General features: G+C 50.7%; 1 long non-coding RNA gene across 2 annotated transcripts in view; it reads right to left on the reverse strand.

Annotated features, from left to right (window-relative positions):
- The window catches only part of LOC138915692 (uncharacterized), a 170535-nt gene that overhangs the window by 14019 nt on the left and 144378 nt on the right, over window positions 1-12138 (reverse strand). The gene's annotated exons all lie outside the window — the stretch shown is intronic.

A 12138-nucleotide genomic window follows, 5' to 3' on the forward strand; every position in this document is an offset into this window, starting at 1 on the left:
AATAGCTCTGACTTCTACAACAAGGACCCTCTGCCTGGTACTTGGAATCCCCCCCAAAAAAACAAAATGAATATTTATTAACGTAAGAAGGACCTGGCGCAGGTTGGTTCCATGCATCCCAATCTGCCAAGATCCCTCCAAATCTCTTCCCTGGCATTTAAAAGAAATCTATTTTTATAAATTCTCATGAATTTAGGTTTTACTACCAGGAAGGTAATTTCTGATTAGGCATTTGGGTTTTTTTTTCTCTCTCTCTTTTTTCCTAATGAATTTCTGCAAATACCTGAGGGGCTTATGTTAACCCCACACCTGGATGGAGAGAAACTGCAGGTGTGAATGGCGAGGCTAATAAATCTGAGTTTGCCCAGCATTTTCGTACTCCTCTAAGCAGTCGCCCTGAACTGGAAAACATTATCCAGAAAAATCCAAACAAGGAAGGCTCTTTAAGGATGCTACGCCAAAGCTGCTACAGATACGAAATTACCAAGTAGACATGTGAAACCCCGAACTGTGGAACAATCCGGGTTGTGTTCTAATTGCCGTGCTTCAATTTCTAATGGGGAAAATGTGTAACACAAATAACCGGGCATGGGGAGCTCTGAGCAGGAACAGCAGAGCATTCCTGTGTTTCAGTAAATCCTATAACTCTACAGCCGGATTTGGGAAGCCCGAAGCTCCAACCCCCCAGCCTATTCGGACCCAGGGCTCACTTCAAATTCAGGGCAGTATGTTTAAACAAATGCCGAGTTTGTCTTGGATGGCCTTCACAACGAGACTCCCAGGCCTGCAGAACGTCGAGGTCAGATATGCATTCACCAGTCCCCGGCAAGGAAAGACGCAGGCACCTGCGCTACTGTCCAGGCCTGCGCACTGCGGGGGACAGTGATCTCAGCCTCGCCCTGGAAGACGTCACAGTCTGGTCGGGGGGCGGGGGAGTAAAATAGGCATACATTCCTGACAGCACGAGGCAAGAAAAGCCGGATGCCCAGAGAGACAGCGACTCTAGGTGAACCAGCAGCTCTTGGGGGCTAGGCACATGTGAGCACTGCTAAGCAGCAGAAGCTTCTGGGGAGCGGAGGCAGGGGGCAGGTATGGCAGAGACGTGGACACGTGAGCCTCCACAGGCGCGTGAGGACTGAGCTGTGCCTGAGCTTCTTCCCTAGATTCCTACCCCTGCGACCTCTCTAGTAGGTTCAGACAGGCAAAGACAGGACAGTGGTCCCGAGAGCTGCCAGCCCAGCCCGCGCTCCTCACCCACATCCTTCCTGGGGCCTCGAATGCTGAACTAGCTTCGTTTCCCTTAGACACAATGCACAAAAGCCAAAGCTTTTGAATATGGATTCCCAGTAAAACCAAATCCCGCTGGGTCGGCTGCTGCCCTCAGGTGACTGCCATCTCAGCACACAGCTTCTATGCAAGCCATGGACTTGCATAACGGTGCTCTCTGCCCACGAGCCAGGTCCTAGCACCAACAATGACCACAACGGGATTCAGGTGCAGGCACTTCACAGAGAATGCTGGAAAAGAAGAACACATGTCCAGTGATTTCAGGATAGCAAGTTCTCCTTGATAGCGAAGGCTTTGTAGCACCCCTCTCCCTGACAAGGATGTGCTGGGGTCTCCAGCTCAGGCCAGCATGAGGTCTTGGAGGCCCTTAAGAAAACCGTGTTCCAGGGCCAGGGCCAGCTTGAGTTGAACAGACAGCACCAGGAATAGGGAGGAGAGAGGAGAATGAGGAGTTTCAACAAGCAGAGTAGCCCTGAAATTCCGGCCAGGCCCTCCCTCTCTTAGGAAAGGCAATGGCTGAGAGGGCAGAGCCCCAGGCCCTCTTGACACACCTCCAGCCCAGGCCGCTTCTCCAACCGCCCCACCAGGCTGCTGTTTCACAAGAGTTATGCTAATGTAGCAACTTCCCATTCAACGCGGAGGAGACAGAACCGATTCACCATTAATCTATCCATCCAGGCATTTAGTCACCTTCGGTTACTGAGCCTGTGCTGGAGACGCAAAGATGAAAACACAGGCCCTCTGCTCCAGGAACTCTGGGTCCAGCGGGGGAGAGTGACAGTAAACAGGGCCTTTGAGCTGTAGCCCAGCAGTGGGGACAGCCTTGCCCAGAGCCAGCCACACCTGCAGCTCATGCCCTGTGCTAGACAAGAAGAGAGTTAACGGAGACCCCACCTGGGCATGCAGTGCGCGCACACACACACACACACACACGAGAATCGATACACACATCTTACTAGTGCAGCGAGGGAAAGAAAAAAATAAATCACTGGAAACAACAGTGTTGTGAGACCCCCAGACCTCAGCGAGTGCCAATGTCAGAGGCAGCAGCATCTTTAAATGCCGAAGGAAGGCACGCCTACCTGAGGCGGGGGCGCGGATCCAGCCTTCCACCCCAGCTGCGGAAGACTGCGAGGGAGCGTGCACTAAACCCCTTCATGTCAGCTTCCGTGGTCCTTCCAGAAGGCTGGGAGGATCGTGTTCTCAGAAGCGCGGCTGTGTCTGAGCTGAAAGAGCATGGTCCCAGTGGACAAGATGAAAGATCCCACGTCTGAGCAACGTGGCTGGCGCTCCTCAGCCCAGCTGTCACTTGAAACAAACCCCGGCTGGCCGCACAGGGAGGGGAGGCAGGGTGGTTCAAGCCGGTGGCCAGACCGTCCCCAAACAGACACTACTATTATATAGACACCTGCAGCAGCAGGAGGGCCCGACAGACAACCCGGGTGGGGAAGCCCGCCAGTGTGAGGCCCAGGGAGTGGGTCCGCAGAGGCCTGGGAGGGGGCGGCGGCATCTACAGGGGCAGACGGTCAGCTCCGAGAAATTGTTCTGTATGGACACGGGACCCCATGTTCCTAGCACATCCAAATATTGGAATGAAGCCAGAAATCCAGATAGCTATGTGAAACCTCCAATTAGTAAATGTTAGTAACAAATTCATATTTCTTTTAAATAATCTGAGAACTGAGCAGAACACATTTGTGGGTAGATTGGGCCCCTCAGACATGCATTTTGTGACTCTGGGATAAGCCCTTCCTCCAAGGATCCTGAAAGCTTAATTCACTTAATGCCTCTCCTTCCCCGGAGCCAGGTGTCCCCCCATTAAACAGTGGGGAGCAGCAAGCTGAGGTAAAGGTCAGTGTGGTCTGAGGCAGGTCAGCAGGGTGAGAGGGGGTGACACTCTGACCGTGCTTGCCCATGAGGCCAGGGACTCCTCTGTGGGACCAGGACATTTGGCCAGGGTTCAAGGCTTTCCTCTGAGCCTGTGACATGGGGGGGCCCTGCTTCTGGAAGACCCCCAGGCATTCCTGCAGAGTTGCCAGCGAAGGTCATGACGCCCTTCCCTGACATCCCACAGCCTCTCAGGGGAGAAGGGTTGTGGGGCATTCGCTTAAACGCAACCAACTTCTGCTTCCTGTTTCTCTGTGGATAGAACCAGAATCAGCCCCTGGCCACTTTTTCACAGCAGCATGAGAGCGGGTCAGCTGGTGATTCAAACATGTGCTCCCACCAGATTGGCCTTTTTATATATTATCTATTTATGTATATTTATAAATGTTTAGGTTTATATATATGTTTACTTTATAGATTATATATATGTCTTTTTGTCTCTTCTCTTTCCTTGCCAACTTCTACAGATTGAGCCCAATACAATAGTTAAAATATCACATTTCTCCAAATGGGTTTTTCTATATTGAAATGTGATAGCTGAGGCTCACGGGAACCAGTTTTGCTCTCAAGTTCCCCGATTCTGTGCCTCTGATGTTACCAAGGAAAGCAAGGGGCTCGAGGCATCCCCGTTTAGGGGCCTCCCCCAAAGCATGTCCCAGTTCTTCACAAAAGGGGGACATGAAACCAGTTCTTCTCTCATGTGTGTCTGTGTGCACATCCATGAGTGTCTGCACTCGTGTATTTAAAAATCCTATTTAAGAATGCAGAGGTCCATACAGTGTCATTAAAACAAATGAGTATAACCCTTTGGTCATGTAGGTGAAAGCATTTTGTTGGGGTTTTTTCAAGTTGCTATTGCGATATATAAATGTAACATATAGCAATAACCATAGAAAGATGCCGTGGCCTTGTGTATGGATAATTAAAATAGGAACATCTCTGGACTAAATTAAAATGTGTAAAAACCAAATCCTTATAGCATCCATGAAATTACAGAAGCTACGAGTGAATCCCTCGCCCAGGGACGAAGCGTTCCTCTCATTACTTCAAGAACCTCTTGCATGATCACAGTTTTACATTTTCACAAATCTACACGGTTCTTTTTATGTCACTAAATATCTCAGCTTACTTTTACTGCCCTCCTTATGGAGATGCTGGTTGGAAACAGCATGCAAACCGTCTCCGATCATTTCAGAGAAACCAGCACCGTTAGCGCTTTTGATGACATGATTACTACAAATTATGAACTAAAAGTCTGAACAGGGTAGATGGAGATAAATTATGTCTTTATGAATATTAAAAAATGCATGTTTTCCAGTATCAGAAAATCAAAACCCACAGGTCAGAATCTCCAAATCAAGAAGATCTGACATCCTGAGGATTTGTGCACACATTTTCGCCGTACCCCGTGACCTGTGCGATCTGCGTGCTCCCCCGACAGACAGCTGGGGGATGCCCTTTTCTCCTCTGTACTTTGAGCGGAAGAGGTGTTATTACCCATAACTTTTTATTTAAAGGAATTGTGCAGCTGGGAAAATGAATGAATTTAATTATCAATGCAGTGTGAAAAAAATCATTAGAGCAAGGGCCTGGAACGCCACATATTAAAAATAAACAAAGGCTATTAAAAAACAGTTCCAAAAAAGAATGTCAGTTTTTCTTCAATTCTTAAAAGGTAAATACCAAAAAGAAAACCATATGTAAACATCCATAGTTACAGAAGAAATTACTCTTTAAGAAAATGGTAAATGACTGACTGGATCATTTAACTTTAAATCTATACTTTATGTGGCAGTATGGGAAGGTCATTTGATTGCTATGCATAGAAAAATGAGAATTCTAATATGTTCTCAAAGTTTCACCTTCATAAGACAAAATTTTCATTATAAAATTTTATTTAATGGTGAGCACACAGAACTTCTTTCTCAGTTGTACAGAATGACACTTCCGTAACGACAGAGCCGGCTCACCTTTGCCTTTTAAAAGACCATAGAACTATACCTTTTAACTAAATTTTTTTTAAAAAAATTCTATATGAATGGTCCTTTCATGACTGGAGAGGGAAAGCGTTGATTTCGCTCAAGTATTGGGGATAAACACTAATCAGAGATGCCTCAGGAAGATCTTTCTGGTTGGAAAGGCTGCAGATAAATGTTTTCCAGGTGAGCAGGGATGTTGAACTACTGGTGGGAGATGCAGGGTTTCCTGGTTGGGACCAAACTTGACCTGTGGCTGCACAGACTCCCATGGGGCCACTTACATATTCCACTGCGGAGGAGCCCAGGCAAAGGGCTGGGGGCTCAGCTGTTTTACACCAAGAGAAGCCACAGGACGACAGAGAACACGACCCACAGGAGTCTGCCTCCAGCCAGAGCCCAGTGAAACAGAGCAGGGGGCAAATTCAGGAGGAAGCTGAAGGAAGACCAGACGATGCCACCTGGGAGGGGAAGAGAGGGTGGCTTCTCCTCCATCAGCTCAAGGAAGCTCGCTTACTCACGTGGCCATGAGGCCCGGGACACTGAAGAGAGTCACAGCTGTTGAAGAGATGAGGAGACGCCCATTGCAACAGAAACTGTGAAGAATACAGCCTACGGCCAGAGGGAGGGTGGTCCAGGAGCAGCCTGAGTCCTCAGCTGTGCTCGAGCCCCCTGGTGGACCAGAGCCCGCATCTTGTAGCTGGGAGGCAGACGTGAAGGTGGAAACACACATCAGACAATGGTCACTAAGCAATTCCACACAATTCTGGTTACTTTGGCCCAGGGCTTTGGTTTGTATGTGGTTCCCACCTCACTTATCCTCACATCTCTCCTCGCCACTGGGATCCCCAGTGCCCCTCGGGAAGGTCAGGCTCTAGGAGAGTCCAGTAGGGCCTAGCTGGTACTTCCCAGCTCCTTCCACTTGGATCCTCGCAGAGATCAGTTTCGAATGGTCCCCGTCAGAACTGTCCCCAGCTTCCCTGCCAATCCCCTCTCTAAGCGTCACTGGTCATCTATAAAACCAAGGCATTGAATAGATGCCTGTGAAGGCGCCTGGGGTCCTGGGTGCTGGTAAACATGAGGGCTCTGAGCCCCTGCTAGAGAAGAACCCTTGGGAATCCAGTGAAAGCTGTGGGCTTTCTCCCCTAGGAAAAACACAAGGTTGCTTACAATCTGGGGAGGTCCCTGGGTCTCCAAAACCTGTGCACAGATCCCAGGCCAAGAGCCCCTGAACCAGCTCAAGGGCACCACCCTCACCACCAGGAGTTTTCATATCAAGGAAACTGAGGCCCAGAGAAGAGGACAGAGTGTACCCAAGTCACCCCGAAAGGTAATGTCCAAACTAGGGTTTGAACTGGCTTCCTACCTCCCAGGCAAGGTCTCTCTCCCAGACTCCTCCGCCCTCGGCGCACCCTTCCGTCCCCTGTGGGTTCCGTTCCCCAGTTTGGAGTCTGCTCTCCGGCCTCCACAGGCCACTCCCCCTCCAGAGTGCACTTCCCAGCAAGGGTGGGGATGTGGGAAGGAGTGAGGAGGAGGGTGGGACATGGAGCCAGAAAGAGCACCACAGGCCCCAAAACACGACTGCCATCAGGTGAGCCCTGGTGGCCGCTGCTGGGAAAGGGGTCACCTGTCCCTCCATGCAGAATAGGTAGCCCTTAGCTGTTGTCTCAAAAAGCACACTTGCTATCTTTAAAAAAATATGTGGAGGAGGAGGAGGAGAAAAGGATGCTCAGTCTAGATAAATTCAGAATGATTTGAATACATTACTGTAGTTAAGTTTAGTACATAAAGTACCGGGATGGCTCTGCCGCGCATTTCAATGAAGCCTAAAATAATGAGGCTCTGGCGGGCCATTGCCGCTTTGTCAGAGCGATTCTGCCCTAATAAGTGGGAAGGAGGTGTCCACGGCCCCCTGCCTATGAATGGACCTCATGGGATTCGACCCGGCCTCCGAGGGGACGGCGTACTCTGAACGGGCGATTGGGATGAGAGGTTGAACACCTGGAGTGAAGGACAAGCCGTGGAGGTCATTCCCCAGCCTGAATCAGCCAATGCGTCCTTCAAGGCACAGCCAACAGCTGCCCCCTAAACGCTCCAGCTATCCCGAGGGGGCCGGGTGAAACTATGGAGCTCAGGAGCTGGAGGGTGGTTCCTGACCTGCTTCTCCAGGCTCTTCCTTCTCCTCGTCAGACCCATCCTACACTCCTCCCAGCCTATGACCACCCAGAGAAAATGGAACAGTGGCCCTGACTAAAGGACTAGGAGGCCACCAGTAACTCCTTCCAGGCCGTATCCGAGGGAAGAGTTTAAGGAGAGAAGGAAGGAAGGATGGAGAAGAGAGGGGAACGAGGGGAGGGCAGAAAAGAGGAGAAGGAGGGAGAAGAGACACAAGGGGACAGAGACAGGCTCCCAGCTGTAGCCCCAGGCCTTGAATGGAGAGACATGATGTGTTGCTTGCTCCAGCCTTTCCAGGACCCAAATGGCTAAATCTGCAAGAATTAGAGGAGAAAAGACTGACTCAATAGCCACCCAATGAGCCACACGTTCCAGAAAACATCCTGGGAGCCAAGGTCTCGAACGTGAGGACAAGGGAATGCAGCCACCTGTCAAAGAAGCTTGAAAAACTGGTGACCATCCGGAAGGACTCTTCCTAGACCCTGTTTCTGACCATGAGCAGCCGTTTGATCCTCAGGAAGCCAGAGCAGAAAGAGCCCAGGAGGGCACCAGCCCTGATCCCCAGCCAGTGACCCAGGCAGGCTTCCGAGGCAATCTGTCCCCTGCCAGAGTTGCTCAGAGCTTCTCTCAGGTGAGCCTGGCAGATGCTCTGAGCTTGCAAATAAGGGGTGAAACTTACGAGCCTCTGTATAAAAGGAAACCCACAGAGTGGGGGCCAGCCTCTCGCCGGGAAAATATAAATAGTTAAATAGCAGAAGCCGCCTCCTTTTCTGTTCTCTGGATATAGCTTGCTCCTGGACTTCTGGGAAGAGTTAACTGAAAAGCTGTTGGGGTGGACATCTGTTGTTTTGCCTGCCCAGCCACTCTCCTGCTTTCACTGGAAATAGCATCCCGACTTTCCTGGAGGAATCTCTCCTCCCCCATGCTCCATCCATGTGGTCTGGGGTGGAGCTAAACCCTCCCCAGCTCCAGGGATAAGCAAGTGACCCAGACCGAGATAATGAGGACATCACATCCCAGTGGCCACTGTGACTGGCTCAGGGGTGGGTGTAGGACCTAATCAGGGCCAGCCTGACTCAATAACAAGTTTTTGTCTAGACAGAGAATCTTTTCACTGGCGTTTCTGAGAGGAAAGGTAAACATCTGGAGCTGCTGGCGGCCATCTTGCCACAAAGAGAGAGTCCAAGCTGCCTGAAAATGGAGTCAAGGGAGAAGAAATCCAAGCTGAACCCTGCTTGCTGACAGTGTTCTTGCCCCTGGATCCAGCCACTCCTGAAGCTCTGCCCCTGAGATTTGTAGTTAAAGCTGCCTGAAAATGGAGTCAAGGCAAAAGAAATCAAAGCTAAACCCTGCTTGCTAATGGTGTTCCTGCCCCTGGATCCAGCCACTCCTGAAGCTCTGCCCCTGGGATTTGCAGTTACATGAGCCATGATAATCTGTAGTTTGACAAGCCCATCTGACTTGGGCTCCTCTGGAAGAGTCTTGACTAAAGGGAGTTGTTCACTGATGGACTGATGGACCCATAAAGGTTGCTATATATTCACAGGAACAATGGGAAGCAGAAGGGCTCTTTTCTCACATAACGAAATGCATATCAGCTTCCCAGGTCTCCGAAAACAAGCACCTGCTGGCCTAGTTGCATTTTGGGAGACACTGTGACTGAAGGCCTCTTTCGCTGGGAATCTATCAAGCTGTGAAGTATTCACAGTTTTAAAATTACTCATCAAGAGCTGGATTTTTTTTTTCCCTCTGCTACCTTAGTTACTGATTATTTCCAGATCCATCAGATACACAAACTCTTGTTTTTAAAATGCAATCAGCACACCCACGCACCCATCTATAGATAGTAAAGAATAGGTAGCTGAAGGCCCCGGAATGTAATGTTATCACGCAGGATGAAATGGATAGCATTACAAATGTACACTCAGCAGGAAAATACTATTTAGCTGGTAATTCAAGCTGGGGATGAATAATCAGTTCATTTTGAATAATGAACCAAGAAAGCACTGCCACTTAGAAAACTTGGGGTCATTCCTTGTCTTTGAAAGCCTGGTGTGGCTGCGTCACTCCCATGCAGAAGGCCACCGTTCCGTCAGGAAGCCCACGCCATGGGCTCCTGTCGGCGTCAGCCGGGTGGCTGGTTGGAGACCACCCAGGCAGACTTCTCCGGCTCCAGTTTCTCTTCTGACTCCAGGGTTTGGGAGCCCATCCGAGCCCTCTCATTCCTCTGACTGCTGGCTCTGCAGAAGGCAAGCGGTGCACAACTCGGTGGTCTCTGGACCCATTTTAAAGCCCCCTTTGCTGGTTTCTTCTCCTGTGCGCGTTGGGTCAAATCACTGGGCTGCTCACGGCCAGGAGCTAAAAGATCCTTGCAGGGAGGGATCCTTCCCTTTTATGCCGACGTGGCTCCAGAAGATGCTCAGCTGAATTGCGGACAACGCTCTTTTAGAACTCGGGACCAGCTACTCGAAGCATATGCCAGAGGAGCGTCAATACAGGAAAACATCTTAGAAAGGGGAAGTCACATGGAACCCCATCAAAGCTGATTTTGACCCATTTTGAAGAAAGTCGCTCCCTTTGTGGGTGTGAAAGTGATCTGGTGCGTATGCCCTTCATCCTGACCTCTTTTTCAGATGTGGAGATGAAGATGCTCTCCTGCACTTCTGGCTGACACTCCAGCCTCTTCAGGCACAGGGCCTGCAGCCTCTCCCAGGGTTGTCCCCAGACCTAAGCCTGCCAGGCCAAGGGGTCTGAAAACTCCCCCCATTCTGGGCTACTGCTCTGGGCTGAAGCCGTGCCCCCATCCAAAAGCCAGATTCTCAGCCTCCATAGGAGGCTTCCGAACTTTATCTCAGGAAACACTGACCTAATCTTTGCATGGAGACCGCTATTTACATTAAAATTGGTCACATAATGAAAAAAAAAAAGTAGTTCATTAATATGCTAAGAAGTGCTAATTTGAATGTTGCCGAAAAGCAATTGCAAATTCCATTTTGCAACTTGCAAATGTGATGCAGTGCAAATTAAGGCTGATGGACCCATCTTCAGACATTCAAACTTCATCTAGATGCTTCTGAGCTCCCCAACCTCTGCTGAATTCATTGGCTTCCAGACCCGAGGGGGTGCCTTCTCCTTCAATTGGGAAGAAAGATGGAGGGTGCAGGAGTGGCAGGATCCCACCATTAGCCATTTCTCCCCTGATGTCAGGGGAGCCAGAGTAAGGGCATCACGAGAGGTGTTGCTCAAAGGACCCAAACAAAAGAACAGAATAGCCCCAAATTTTCACCACCACAGGTCTCCATAAGATGGAGCCATACCAGATCCCCAACTTCCAGCCAAGACAACCCACCCCTGGCCCCCAGCCTCAAGCTCCTCTTCCAACAGGTGACCTAGGATGCTCTGTTGACCCAAGTAGTCCCGTGGGGATCAGAGCCAGATTGGCAGGGGTTGGCCACTCTTCTCCCGGGGGTGGACTGGGGACGGCGCTGTCAGAGGAAAACAAAAGCCCGAGGACTGTGTCACACTCAGCAGTCGCTTCCGTCTTGCGGCCATCCTCCGCCTGTCTGCACAGGCAGTGGAGTTAGAACTTATGTGAAGCTGGGTACCAAAGACAACACACACGGAGAAATGTGTGTGGGGTCAAAAACACCCTTGGAAGTCCCTTAGGACAGCATGGCACTGGAGACCGACGCTCCTTCTGCGTAGGCGCTGCACAGCCGGCCCTGCCCCCATCTTCGTTCAGTCATTCTTTCTTCAGGTGAATACCAGGTGAAGGGGTCGTCTGGCCTTTGGGGACACATTGTATTTTTTTTAAGTGTGCATCTTTAAACATATAACAACGCATTACACACAGAAAGATGTTCCAGCCCTGAGGAGCACCAGCCAGAGGCCCCGGACCCACTGCCAAGGCTGGCCGGCTGCACGGTCAGCACAGGCAGAAGCCCCGTCGTGTCTTCCCCTGCAGGCTATTTCCCTGGAGGATGAGCGCCCCACCGGGCTCCCACCTTCGTGGCAGGAGCCTCTTACTGGTGACTGCATCCTTAGCTAGGCACTCCTTCTTCCTCCCTTTACTCCTTGCTCCCTTCTCAAAAGGATGCCCACGAAACAAACAGGTGACGTAAAGAAACGAAAGAACCTGAGTAAGGCAAGAGGAGGAAAATCAATACCAGAGCCAGAAATGAGGTTAATACACAGTCGCATAGACACGCAGTGCCCAAAGGGACATGGAAAGCATGGCTCTGAGCTTCCCAGAGGCCACAGCAAAGAGGAAAATGAAACCTGTGCAAACTTTGTCCGTAAACTAAAAAGGCAGTGGATCCAAAATGAGAAATTTCTTGGTGGGTCCCCTCCCAGGGAATGGACAATGCAGTGGACCATGTGCCCCCCACAGAACAACAGGTTCAAAATCATGCGTTGGGTGGGTCAGCTTCTGGAAACGAAGCTCGACAGAAGCCCAGGACAATCTGAAAAGGCAGGTGACAGGCGGTTGCTGGCCCTGAGCTCTCGCCAAGTGTCTGTTCACTGGGGTATTTCTACTCGGAGAAGGAGCTGAAAGGAAGGGACACAGGTGGTCCCTACATGGCCTCTGAGCCTGGCGGCCCACATGCCTCGGCGGCACCTTCAGCCTGACGCTCAGGTGCCGCCCCTGCCAGCCTACCGCTGGCCCCACAGGCCGGGCCCATCGTCGGCTTGGGCTCACAGAGGACACCTTCCCATCCCCGGGGTCCCGCTCAAATGTGCCCTGCTCAGACGGGCTTTCTGTGACCCATCCGTCTGAAGTGCGCTGTCCTTCACAGTGCCTATGACAGTCCAA

Source organism: Equus caballus, chromosome 10 (assembly GCF_041296265.1).
Source record: "Equus caballus isolate H_3958 breed thoroughbred chromosome 10, TB-T2T, whole genome shotgun sequence".
NCBI lineage: Eukaryota > Metazoa > Chordata > Mammalia > Perissodactyla > Equidae > Equus > Equus caballus.